General features: G+C 43.5%; 1 pseudogene; it reads left to right on the top strand.

The window, feature by feature from the left end:
• The first annotated feature begins 1144 nt into the window (after positions 1-1144).
• Positions 1145-1543, top strand: LOC110567748 (profilin-1-like; annotated as a pseudogene).
• Positions 1544-14336: the final 12793 nt, after the last annotated feature.

Below are 14336 nucleotides of genomic sequence, written 5' to 3'. Positions count from 1 at the left end.
ACAAAAATTTAGAAAAAAGATAAACTGGACTTTATCTAAATTTAAATTTTCTGCTTTTCAAGACATTCTTAAGAAAATGAAAAGACTCTTTTTCTTAGAAAGAAAACGAAAAGAAGCTGAAGACCGAGTGAAAATATTTACAAACCACGTTTGTCAAAAGACTCATATCGCGAATACATAATATATAAGACATATATATGTACTGAGTCTCTTGACTCACTAAAAAAAATCTAATTTTTAAAATGGGCAAAAGATGCATACAGTTCACTTTGTTCAAAATTTCACTTTGTCAGTGAAAATATATGGATGATAAATAACATCATCGGTCTTTAGGGATGTGAAATTAAAACCACAACGAGATACTCCCACACACTTGCTAGAACGAATCGAATTTTTTAAAACCTGACAATACCAAATGTTGACAAGAATGTAGAGTGACAGGAATTCTTACACACCTCCGTATGAAACGATGCAGACATCCTGGAAAACAGTTTGGCAGTTTCTTATAAACATACAATTACCATATGATTCAGCAATCCTATTCCTAGTATCTACCCAAGAGAAATGGAAATATATGACTATACAGAGACCTACACACAAATGCTTGCAGTAGCTTTACTATTTGTTATGGGCTGAATTGTCGCTGTCCCCCAATTCATATGTTGAAGTCCTAACCCCAGTACCTCAGAGTGTGACCTTTTTTGGAAACAGGCTGGTTGCAGATATAGCTAATTAACGTGAAGTCATACCGGAGTAGAGTGGGCCTTTAATCCCTTACGACTGGAGTCTTTTTAAAAGGAGAAATTTGAACACAGGCACAGATACAGGGAGCGTGCCATGTAAACATAAAGACGGCCGTCCACAAGCCAAAGAGAGAACGGGAAGAGATCCTTCCCTGGTGACCCTCAGAAGGAACAAACCAGCGGCGGTGCGAGGGCTGCTCACAGTGAGCGGAGCCGCGGTCCGGACCGCAGCGCGTGCCCCGGCTCCCCGGCTCCCCGGCTCCCCGGCTCCCCGGCTCCCCGGCTCCCCGGCTCCCCGGCTCCCCGCCGCCCACCACCCGCCGCCCACCGCCCACCGCCCACCGCCCGCCAGCACCCGCCGAGGCAGCCCGAGCCCAGCCCGCGGCCCCAGCAGCAGCGCCATGGCCGGGTGGACGCCTCCATCGACAACCTCATGGCGGACGGGACCCATCGTGGCCTACAAGGACTCGCCCTCCGTCTGGGCCGCAGTCCCCAAGAAAACCTTCGTCAACATCACGCCCCTGAGACTGCTGTCCTGGTTGGCAAAGACCAGTCAAGTTTTTCGTGAATGGGCTGACACTCGGGGGCCAGACACGTTCGGTGATCGGGACTCACTGCTGCAGGATGGGGAATTTAGCAAGGATCTTCACACCAAGAGCACAGGTGCAGCCCCCACCTTCAGTGTCACTGTCACCAAGACCGACAAGACGCTAGTCCTGCTGATGTGAAGGTGTCCACGGTGGTTTGGTCAACAAGAAACGTTATGAATGGCCTCCCACCTTCGGTGTTGCCAGTACTGACCTCGCCTGTCCCTTGCCCTTCACCACTCCCCACAGCCTTGCACCCCTTTACTCCCGGTACACACATATGCTATTTTATTCTGGGGGCCATTACCCCACACCCCTTATTCTGCCAAAACCACATGGGCTGAGGGACAGGGCTGGATGGTCAGACACCTCCCCCTACCCATACCCCTCCTGTGTGCGGTTGGAAAACTTGTTTTTGGGCGTTTTTGGTTTTTTTTCCTGAATAAAAAAGGTTCTACACACACACACGGAACAAACCTTGCTGGAACCTTGATTTAGAACTGTTGGACAGTATATTAAGCTACCCGGTTTGTGGTACTTAGTTATGGCAGAACTAGTAAGCTGATATAATTAGTCCAAAACTGAAGACGACCCAAATGTCCACTAACAGATGAAAGGATAACATAGTATGGTACATCCATGCTGTGAGATACAGCTCATTAACACAAAGGAACTAAGTACTTGTAAATGCAACAACATCTCAAAATCACTCATGCCAATTGATATAAGCCAGAAACAAAAGGCTACCGTATGTTTTTATTTACTTCACATTCCAGAAAAGGCAAAACTGTCAAGACTGAAATAATCAATGGTTGCCAAGGGCCAGTGACCAGGGGGAATAAATTGGGTACAAAAAGGCACAAAGGAACTTTTAGGGGCAAAGGAAATATTCTGTATTTTGATTAGGGTAGTGGATATATTATCGTAGACATTGGTCAAAACACATACACCTAAAAAGAGTGAATTTGACTACATGTAAATAACCCTTCAATAAACCTGACTCCTAAAAATTGTATTACAAAAAATTCCAAGATGGAAACCAAAATATCATATATTCTCATCACCTAAATATAATCACTATGAACATTTTGCTATATTAATGTCGTTTTTATATAGAGAATGTATATTTAAAAGTGTAGGGTGACATTGTATATATAGTTTTATAATTTACTTATTTAACAAAATATTGTAAATATCAATATTATTCTGAAATTTTACTTCTGACTATGTCGTGGGATATGGGTATGCTACAGTTTCTTCCACCAGTGCCCTGTTGTTGAAAACTGTGGGTTGCTGGGTGCAGTGGGTCACATCTGTAATCCCAGCACTTTGGGAAGCAGAGGTAGAAGGATTGCTTGAGTTCAGGAGTTCAAGACCAGCCTGGGCAACATACAGAGACCCTGTCTCTACTAAAAATTAAGAAAACAAAATCAGTGGGCATGGTGGCACACACCTGTACTCCCAACTACTTGGGAGGCTAAGGTGGGAGGATCACTTGAGCTCAGGATGTGGAGGCTGCAATGAGCCACGATCACACCACTGTACTCCAGCCTGGGCAACAGAGTGAGACTCTGTCTCAAATAAAAAAACAACCTGTGGGCTTCCCTGCAGTGTTTTGCAATAATAATGCTTCAATCAATCTCTTTAAAGCTTAGTTGTTATTTAACCTATTAAAATGGAATGATTTTTGTTAAACAATAGCAGTATCATATATTAATAAAAAATTATTAATATTAAAAAGTGATCCATTTCTTAATAGAATATATCCCATTGCTATATATATATTTTTTCCAGAGTCAGGGTCTTACTCTGTAACCCAGGTTAGAGTGCAGCGGCCAGATCATAGCTCACTGCAGCATCAAACTTGAACTCCTGGGCTCAAACAATCCTCCTGCCTCAGCCTCCCTTGTAGCTGGAACTACAGACACATGAACCACCACACCCAGCCCCCATTACTATATGTTTCTGAGAGTTGTTCTCTTTTTGACATATACTTTCCTGTGGCAGAATTGAGAGAGGCTGAGTAGTATAGTGAAATAACATAGGTGCTGGAATCATGGGACTTTGTAGCCAGAAACAAAAGGCTATAGTCTGCATGTTTTTATTTACATCACATTCCAGAAAAGGCAAAACTGTCAAGACTAAAATAAGATCAGTGGTTGCCAAGGGCCAGTGACTAGGGGGAATAAATTGGTCATTAGAAAGTCCACTAGCTTTCTCAGCTGTAAACTGCTCAGCTTGTCTCTTGCCTACCTCCACTACAGACAGGCTGTAAATGCTAAATATTGCTTTCTCTCCTTTGCAGTAAGGACGGCCAGGTGGCACAGCTGTGGCCAATGAAAGGTCTATTGAGAGAGGTGGCACAAGCCACCAGTTGTGGTGGCTCGTGCCTATAATCCCAGCACTTTGGGAAGCCAAGGTAGGAGGACTGCTTGAGCCCAGGAGTTTGAGACTAGCCTTGGCAATATAGCAAGACCCATTTCTACCGTTGTTGTTTTTTTTTTTAAGCTGGGCATGGTGGCATGTTTCTAAAGTCCCAGCTACTCAGGAGGCTAAGGTAGGAGGATCACTTAAGCTCAGGAGTTCAAGGCTGCAGTGAGCTATGATCACACCACTCCACACCAGCCTGGGTGACAGAGTGAAACCCTGCCTCTCAAAAACAAATAAATAAATAAATAATTTTAAAAAACAAAGTCTGTTGGGAAAGCTTTTGCCTTCTGGCAAAAGCAAAGACGCCCTGGTGCCTGCTGCTTCTCTTCCTCCTTCTTCCAGTCGTGAATACAAGTGTAACACCCGGAGCAGCTGTCCTGCAACCACGAGGTGATGCTATTGAGGGTAAGTGGCTAACATGCTAAGAGTGGTGACGTGGAAGGTCCAAGAGGCCTGGATCCTCGAAGACACTGTTGGGCTTCCCACGCCAGTCCCAGAATGCCACCTCCAGGGCCTCTTTCGAATGAGGAAAACAATCTCCATCTGTTTAAACCAGGTTTTCTGTTACTTGTAGATGAAAGCATTTCCAGTTAATATGCCAATTGTTGTAAAGGCAAATGAGGTATATACAAGACAGTGCTTTTGTAAAATGGGAACCAACATATACATTGCTGATCAATTACATATAAAATTAATAGCATGCTGACTGGCTGGGCATGGTGGCTCACATCTATAATTCCAGCACTTTGGGAGGCTGGGGCAGGAGATTCATTTGAGCCCAGGAATTCGAGACCAGCCTGGGCAACATAGTGAAACCCTGTCTCTATAAATTAAAAAAATAATAATTTTTTTAAAATGCTATCTTTCTACTTGTGATCTATTTTTCTTTTTCCAAGCTTCTCATTCATCTAGAGTTTATATTACCTTTCCTATACTCTTTCAACTTTATTTTCAATTGTATACTATCGAGTGATTGTTTTTTAAATGTATATAATTAAACCAAAATATTCTGTGCATATTTTTAAAAAAATACAAAAATTCAGTTCCTTTATTCAGTGAGTGTGTTGTGAACAATGCCATCCCTGTATCATTAAAGTGGGACTAACCCTTCCGCTGTTGAAAGCAAAGGTACAGTTGCCAGATCCACAAGAATCGAGTCAAGCCTCTTGAGAAGAGTCAAATATAAGGGACTGCTCCCAAGTGCATCACTTTCCTGAGCTACGAATTCTCATTCCAATTCACTAGATGAGAAGTGTTGGAAACAAAGGCTGATAATGTTTTTAGGATACAGACCTCGCATGTATTATAATTCACGTTAAACATGAAAAAGAGCAAGTCGCTGGCCCCTGAATCTTGGTTTTCTTACTTTTAAAAAGGGGATGCATACAGACTTACCTGAAAGTATATTATAAACATAATTAATGTCCATAAAGCACTTGGGTATTGTATTTACTGGATGCTGGTCACACACAAGCCTGGCTTCCACACCAGAAAGCCACCTACCTCTTCATTCCTAGGCACAGCCGTTCCGACCCCCGTTTTTAAATTATCGCCCATTGTGTGAGCTTGGAGAACGCGTCACTTTCTCGTCTGTAAAATATTATGATAATAATAGTTCCTACTTTATAAGAGTATTATGAAAGATTAGTGAAGTAATCCTGGTAAAGTGCTCAGCATGGCTCCTGGCGCATGGATATGCCTAATAAATGTCAGCTATTATTGGCATCGTAACTTGCACCTCTTCTGCTCTGTTGGCTCTTTCCCTCTAGCATATAAACACCTTAAGTTTTTTCCATCGAAAATAAATAATATCCCCTAGATATTACCTTTTATTTCTTTTCTCCTACAATTTATTTTTCTCTGGTCATATCCTCCACTTTGCCTTTGGCTACATACACATAGCTAATGTCAGCGCCTAAGGATTCAATGAGATCCACCTGACCAAGGTGCAGGGGCAAGGAAAGCACGTGGCAGAGAAGCAGCGCATGAGGCTGTGAGCCAGGATGTCATGTGTTCAAATCTTGGCTCCATGGCTTTCTAGGTGTGTGACCTTGGGCACATTTCTTATCTCTGAACCTCAGCTTTCTCACCAATAAGCTAGAGATGAAAACATCTACCTTGCAAGACTGCGGTGAGGTTAAAACGCATAATGCACATAAAGTACACGGCACAATGCAATGCATGGTAGGAAATAACTATCACCCGAAACGGAAAGTTCACTGCAACTTGCCAATCTTGTTGAGGTGGTAGGACTGAGGCATGAAAAATGATTCAAGAGCAAGTTGAGATGTATCTGCCACCGTCTTTAAGAACAAAGAGGGAGTGTGTGTTAAAGCCTTTGACTTCACTGAAAAAAATTAAGCTTTGTGTTGAGCAGGACGTTCAGACGGTGGTGAATCTGGGACTGGAGTGCAAGTGTACAATCCGAAGCCAGAAAATTAAATTTGGAGGTTGTAGTGGATAACACGAAAATGGATGATGTGTTTTATCTATTCCTACATAACAGATTACACAAAAAACTTAGCAGATTAAAACAATAAGCATTCACTACCTCATAATGTCCACAGGTCAGGAGTCCTGCAGCAGCATAGCTGGGTGGTTCTGGCCCGGGGTCTCTCATGAGGTTACAGTCAAGGTACCTGGGCTGCAGGGGCCACTTCCGAGCTCACTTGTGCTACTGTTGACAGGATGCCTCGGTTTCTTACCCGGAAGGCCTTTCCACGGGCTGTTTAAAACGTGGCTTCCCCTCCTGTGAGTGATTCACTGTAATGAGAAAAGCCTGAGCAGCCCAAGAAGGACGCCACAGTCTTTTCTAATCTAATCCCAGAAGTGATATGCTGTCACTTCTGCCAATGCCATTGGTTATACAGGCCAACCCTGGTGTGATGTGGGAAGAGACTCACAGAAGACTGTGAGTGCCAGGGCGTATCTCTGAGAGCCAGCTTGGAGGCTGGATACTACAGATGAGCTCTCAAGCAACTGCATACATTGTAAGAAGAGGAGGGATCTGTAGAAAGAGCACTAAGGCACCCACAGATGTGGATTAAAAAAAAAGAAAACCTGGGTGCTGTGGCTCACGCCTGTAATCCCAGCACTTTGGGAGGCCAAGGTGGGTGGATCACGACGTCGGGAGTTTGAGACCAGCCTGACCAACATGGTGAAACCCGGTCTCTACTAAATGTGCAAAAATTAGCCAGGTGTGGTGGCTTGAGCCTGTAATCCCAGCCACTCAGGAGGCTGAGGTAGAAGAATCACTTGAACCTGGAGGCAGAAGTTGCAGTGAGCCGAGATCGTGTTACTGCACTCCAGCCCAGCTGACAGAGCAAGACGCCATCTCAAGAAAGAAAAGAAAAGGAGGGAGGGAGGAAGGGAGGGAAGGAAGTCAGCTAAGACAGAGGATGAGCAATCAGAGGGGTGACCGGAGACCCAGGAATGACACTGTCTGCAACAAGAGTGAAGCAAGATTTCTGAAAGAGTGTGAAATCAACACTAAATGCTGTAGTGAGAGAAAAGCATATCAACTATTTAAAAAATTTAATCCAAAGTTATATTTAACTTGGGTCACATTATATTCTTGGATTTTATTTGATTGTTTGTTATTGTTTTTAACAGGTTTACATTTTCAATTCAGTCTTACTGGTGCTAATAACAAAAATCATTCTGAATTTCCCAAGCACAGGCTGGCTAGATTCTGGGAGACGAGGAGCTCAGTAGGGACTAGCCGGACGGGAACTATATCCACAGATAATCTGCAATGCACGCAGTTCCCAGAAGGACGCTCAGGGGCTGCTGACATGAAGACATCTCCTGATTTTCCACATTGGATGTTACTCCACTTTTACATAGGCCCAAGAAGCCCACAGAAGATAGCTCTTTCTGTTAAGACAATCCCCCTCCCCTGCCCTGAGAATTGGATCTAACCTACTCGAACTGGATTTTTTAAAGGACACACCGTTCTCACATAAAGCCAAATTGCTGACTTAGAGTGAGTGTGTACGCTTGCCTCCTCAGCCGTCTCTCGTCACTTAATTTTGCTAGTGGGAGATCACAGTTCCATCTTCAAAAACAAATTATACTGTAATGCTTTCTTAATCAAAAACCCTTTGAGTCATGCTTACTGAAATCTGTTACATGGATTTAACTGATCTGCAGGGAAGAGATTTTCTGTTCTCTGTGGAATTAAAAAACTCAGAAAGGAAATGAATAGATGAAAATGTTCCAGTCATGAAATCCCTCCCTTTAATAAGATGTGTCACAATGAAGTATTACCTACTGCTAAGTTTACTTAACTTCAGTCAAATCAGAAAACTAACAAGTCGATCAGAGAGCCCAGAACTTGGGAAAAAGTTGGGTTCATACCCGACTCCTATAGTTACCACTGTTTTTCTTTGAGATGTAGAAACTGAATTTCCTCAGCAGTAATGTGGAGAAATATGAACCATCTATTTGGGTGGTTGAAAGAATGATAGATACTATGTGTGTCTTCACATGTGAACATATGTCTTAGAGACAATGGACTATTCAAAGAGGTAAAGCAATATTTTATCTATTTGTGAACTTTCCCAAAAGCCAGAAGGTTTTGCTTTTATGTCTTCACACCCCCAAAATCAGCCCAGATTTCTGGCTAGGCATACTTTCCCACGTGTTACTTTTAAACATGGCACTCTCTGAGCCTCTGAGCACCCCTCCACTGAATACTGACCACTTAAATAATGATTGAAAATAGTCTTGATTCCATACCAAAGAGAGCAAGTGGATTATGCTTGATCTGTAATTTATAAACTTTCAACGTATGAGAAGCTATTGTAAACATCAAAACATTTTACAGATCCCCACTTGAATACCCGTTAGGCTTTTAATATGTATCGAATAAAAAAATTTACGGCTGGGTGTGGTGGCTCATGCCTGTAATCCCAGCACCTTGGGAGGCCAAGGTGGGTGGATCACCTGAGGTCAGGGGTTCAAAACCAGCCTGGTCAATATGGCAAAACCCCGTCTCTATTAAAAATGCAAAATTAGCTGGGTGTGGTGGCTCATGCCTGTAATTCCAGCTACTTGAGAGGCTGAGGCAGGAGAATCACTTGAACCCGGGAGGCAGAGGTTACAGTGAGCTGCAATTGCGCTGAGGAAGGAGACCCAGGCATCTAGGATCACCTCCCCCTTGACTTCCACACTGCATTTCAATAGAAGAAAAGGCTGGCTGACTGGCACCTCCTAAATCACCGTCTGTAAATAGCAGGCATGGTGTAGGGGAATCTCTCTGAAGACATTGCTTTTACTTAAACAAGGTCAAACCCACACCCCACTCCTCCATCGACCAAGACACTTTCATATGTGATTTCTAAAGCTGTAAACCCAAGACCCTTTCACATGTAATTTCTAAGGCTGTAAACCTAAGATACTTCCACGTGTAATATCTAGAGTGTAAGCCTATATAAAGGCAGAGTTTCTCTTTGTCAGGTGAGCTTGGCTGTTTACACAAAACATAAAGCCTCGCTCCTGGGCAGTAACAAGAAACGGCTCTTCCTGCCCAGTTCGAGAGGCCTGTTTATTGCGGCCTCCTGCTTCAGCGCCATGGCACTTCAGCCTGGGCAACAAGAGCAAAACTCCGTCTCAAAAAAAAAAAAAAAAAAGAAAGGAAAAGAAAAAACTTACATTCATGCATGACCTCCTGGGCTATAAAGGCTCCAGGCTCTAACAGCTGCCCAAACAGAACGACTGTTTATCTTTTTTCCTCCCATTGGCCCCCGCAAATACAGTCTTTGAGTGCAGTTAAGAAAGAAGTATGTTTTTTGAGGGGCCAGTGGCACAATGGGTAACACGTCTGACTACAGATCAGAAAGAAGTAATGGTTTTTCTTTTTTGACGCAAGCCATAAGAAGAATTTTCCCATAGAAAAGTGCAAATGGTGAGGAGACCCCCAGAAAAAAACCATAAAAGCCTATTTTGCCTATGCTGCTGCTAAATGGGCACCACGTACACTACTATTTTTCCTATACGTGGATGAGAAGGGAAGCCCAAGTCATCAGGAAGTTGTCTTCCTCTTCGCTTCCGTTCTCTTTTCACCCCACAACCTTTACCGACAACCTTGGAAATATCTTCCATGCCTAGCACAGTGTCAGGCACACAGAAGGCCCAAACATGTTATTGAATGTCCCACGCTTTTTACCTCCGAGGTAAGAAACATATTCCCTAAACATGATGAGGAAGAGATTGCTTTGGGGCCCTGAACTACAGTTGCTGATTATCCTTTCCCAACCCGCATCTCTTCCGAGGGCTTCTTCTTTGCCCATAGATCTTTCTACTCTAAACAGGCCCTCATCCCCCTCCATAAAACATAACTTCATGCATCGAAGTTGAATTTCTGTCCCAGAGCAGTGCTTCAGTTGCCTACTGGCCAGCCTCCTGCTGATACCATCACTTGAAAGAAGGAACTCAGCCAATCAACTCTCTTCTAAGAAGGGGTTTGGGAAATACAGAGACTGGGTCAGTTAACAGAGGAAATAAGCCGAAAGGTCACATGCGGGGAGGTAGGCTCAGGGCAGAGGTGGCCATCAGGGACTAAAACTGAAGTCAGCAGCTGGATACTGGTAAAGCGGAGAGTGGAGCTGACGCCGAGAAACATTCTGTAAACCAAAAACAAAATTCTAAGCCCCACAATTGGCTGAATGGGACCATCAGGATTCCAAAGAAACCTGAAAAACTAGGTTAGACCACAGGAAGGAGGAGTCAGACATGCTTCATTATACCCTCCTTTCTTTGGAGGTGACCAGCGTTAACATCAAAACACAGATCTTGAGACCGACCAAATGAACTCTTTCTTTAGCAATGAGATACCAAAATCCAACCTGACTCTAGCATAGTATCACGTAACAGATAAGGAAACAAAATATTTTACTCCAAAATATGTTTCTTTGCCGTGTTTTGAAGTGACTATTTGCATCTGTAAAGAATCTCAATTAATGTAACTAGGTATTTCTCCTTCCAGGCCCTCCCAACCCCAAAGAGAGAAACTAAGAGAGTCTGGCACCTTTTAAGGTCTGAAGAGAGACATTTATCGGTCTATTCTCTCTGAGGCCTACCACCTGGAGTCTTCATCCATGTAACAAGAACCTTGACTTCCACAACCCACCTCGTCTTAACTCAAGTATTTCTTTCTGCTGACTTCAACTTTAGGGAAAGCTTAACTCTTTTAACTAATTACTAATCAGGAAATCTTTTAACCACCTATGACCTGAAAGTCCTTACCCCACTGGGTCTGTGCCAACCCAGTGTGTACCTCATATGTATTGATAGATGTCTCATATCTCCCTAAAATGCATAAAACCAAGCTGTTGCCCAACCACCTCGGGCAAAGCTTCTCAAAACCTCTCAAGGCTGTGTCATGGGTCATGGTCCTCACATTTGGGTCAGAATAAATTTCTTCAAATATTTTATAGAGTATGGGTTTTCTTGTCAACAAGAGCTATGATGAGTGAAACTTTGCAGCTCCTAAGAGACAGGGAGAATAGTGGACTTGACATTTTTTGAGAGGCCAGTTTCTGTTTTGGTTTTGGAGAATACTTACTACATTACACAAGGAGGTGTTTGGCTCATGGGTGTGGATCCCTCATGGCTTGGTAAACATCTTAGGGATAGTGCATTCTTTCGTGATTTGGTCATTTAAAAGTGTGTGGCACCTCCCCCCACCTCCCCCTCTCTTCTCTTTCTCCTGCTCCCGCTTCGCCTTCTGCTGTGAGTGTAAGCCCCCTGAGGCCTTCCCAGAAACACATGCTGGCGCTAAGCTTCTGGTACAGCCTACAGAACTATGAGCCAATTAAACCTCTTTTCTTTATAAATTATCCAGCCTCAGGCATTTCTTTATGGGAATGCGCGAACGGACTAGCCCCCCGACACACACGAACACACTGTCTCCCATTTCCCTAAAGAAACTTGAATGAGACTCTGTACCTTGGAACTAAGAAAGGAGATGAGTGCCTGCAGCTTTCACGAGACTCAGAATGAGTCTGCAGCTGCCCTCAAGGTCGGCCCAAGACTCCACCAGCACCAGGTCTCCCCACAGCTGCTGCTGGTTTCTACTCTGGTCCTGTACAGCACAGGACACGTAATCCCACACCACAGGGCAAGCCCAAAGCAGAGGTCCTGTGTATGTTTGGGCAAATCTAGTCCTTGAGTTGCTACTCAATAGATTGGGTGAAACAAAAACTCTGAAGAGCCTCCATAAAGTTCATTCTTTTTTTTTTTTTTGGCTCAGAGTCTCACTCTGTCACCCAGGCTGGAGTGCAGTGGTGCGATCTAGGCTCACTGTAACCTCCGCCTCCAGGGTTCAAGTGATTCTCCTGCCTCAGCCTCCTGAGTATCTGGGATTACAGGTGTGTGCCACCATGCCTGGCTAATTTTTGTATTTTTAATAGAGATAGAGTTTCGCCATGTTGGCCAGGCTGCTCTCGAACTCCTGACCTCAGGTATTCTGCCCACCTCGGCCGCCCAAAATGCTGGGATTACAGGCATGAGTCACCACACCTGGCCTAATGTTCATTCTTGAGGGCTTTCCTACAACAGCGTAACATTTAGAAATTAGACGGCATTAGAAGGCTGTATTTCAGCTATATGATCAGCTATGTATATTGTTACTGGGACAATTGTCAGTACCAAAATGGAGTCACTTATATCAAACCCTAACAAAATAGAGCCAAGAGGCCGGGAAGAAAGGGTCCTCACATACATGTACCCTATAACAGGAACTGCGACAAAAGACTTTTCCAACTGAACTCCCCTGTCAAGCCACTTCTGTGAAGACCCTCTCATCCAGTACCACCAAGGGACAAGCGCCACCACCTGCAATAATCCCTGTAACCTACGGTGTTTGTTTCAAACAGTTTGTATTAACTTCTCCTTTTTGCCTTTAAAAGCTTCCCCTTGCCTGAGCCCCTCAGATGCACCTGGGGTTTGTCATAGCACACACATATCCCGACGTAATCCCTCGCTATTCCTGAGTAAACGCTTTGTTTTGGGGAGTTGGTTGGTCACTCTGTAGCTCATTTTAGGTTGACTCTCTCTATATACATATATGCATATGTATAGTCATATATATAGTATATATGTGTGTGTGTGTATGTATAGATACACATATATATAGTTGTGTATATACCTATACACACACACACACACAGTACCAAACACACACATATAGCTATGTGGACGATCTATGTGACCTTATATAAATCAGTGAATTATTCTGATCCAGTTTCTCCATCTGTAAAGGAAGAATTCTGATCTTGGGTCAGTTTACATCAGAACTATTGTGAAATTAAATGAGATAAGCAATGTGAAAATGTCCTATAAACTGTGTAACCTCCGTTTGGATGTATGTCTGCGGCAGGACGATAAAGAATCAGGAAGAAGGAGTATCCATGTTAGCAAAGTGTCCAGGCTGCGTCTGCTCTTGTTTTAGTGACAGATGTCGCTCCTGTCAGAAGCTATTCTCAGGAAACATCACATCCAATATGGTAAATCCATCCAACAGAGGCTAAGAAACAGGAATGAGATGGGCACTTGTCCAAGGGAAAAATGTCAGGGGAGCAAATAATAATGAAAAATAAACTTTTCCCTTTGTTTTTAATTTCAGGAAAAAATGATGAGAACCAAAGTCAATGAATAAGAAAAACAGCTCAGAAAAAAGACGTTTCCAAATTGGTAATTAAATATTTGTTCCTTGGGAAGAGACTTCCATGTGAGCTTGATGGAAAAATGGGAAAAACATCAAAAGCATGATCTGATCGGATCCCAAAGTGGATTATTATTTTAAAAACCAGATGGCATCGCTCTGGGGAGGCAAGTTCAGAAAGGTCAAGCTAGCAAAGGACATAACAATAACAGCAAAATCAAAATTCCCCAAATGCAGGAGGCAGACGGGGACTGAGAAAGCTTCAATAACACGGTGATTAGGCATTGAGCATGTTCATAACATCTCCCTGTCTATACCAGGGACACAAACATTGACTGGGCTAAGCCTGGATTTTTAAGGGAACAATGAAAAACTGAGAGCGAAACAAAAGACATGGTTAAAAGGCAACTAGAACATTGAGTCTTCAGAGCAGCAGTGCCCCTCTGCAGGGACCAGGTGGTGTTTGCCTTTAGGAAGTCCAGTTTTCTTGAGGAACCTTAAGCAACTCCTGAAAGAGCATGAATTTTAACCATTTTAAGTATGAAACAAATATGCGATGCATAACCAGTTTAGACATAGGTAACAACTTTGTAAAGTCAGGCATACAGGGATACTGTGTCCCAGTTTCAGATAGGTTAGAAATCATTAGAAATCACCATTTCCCCAGCCTAACTTCTTCAGACTGATCTGTCACGGCCCTCATACACGGGCCCGATGTGTCTGACCTATAACCAAATCTACAACCCAAGTGCCTGAACCATTGTTAACATGTCATCTCAGTAGGTCCCATTACAAATGCCACCTCCCCTGTGCAGCCTATCCTGCTCCACGGGAAGACTCCACTGTTGAGTTCTGCATCACAATGTTACAGCCAGAAGCTCTGTGGGCATGGGGGTCTGTGTCTTACAC

The sequence above is a fragment of the Aotus nancymaae genome, unplaced genomic scaffold (genome assembly GCF_030222135.1).
Source record: "Aotus nancymaae isolate 86718 unplaced genomic scaffold, 86718_ANA_hifiasm-v0.15.2.pri h1tg000108l, whole genome shotgun sequence".
Lineage (NCBI taxonomy): Eukaryota > Metazoa > Chordata > Mammalia > Primates > Aotidae > Aotus > Aotus nancymaae.
The sequence above is the reverse complement of the archived record's forward strand: the minus strand, read 5'-3'. Positions and strand labels throughout refer to the sequence as shown.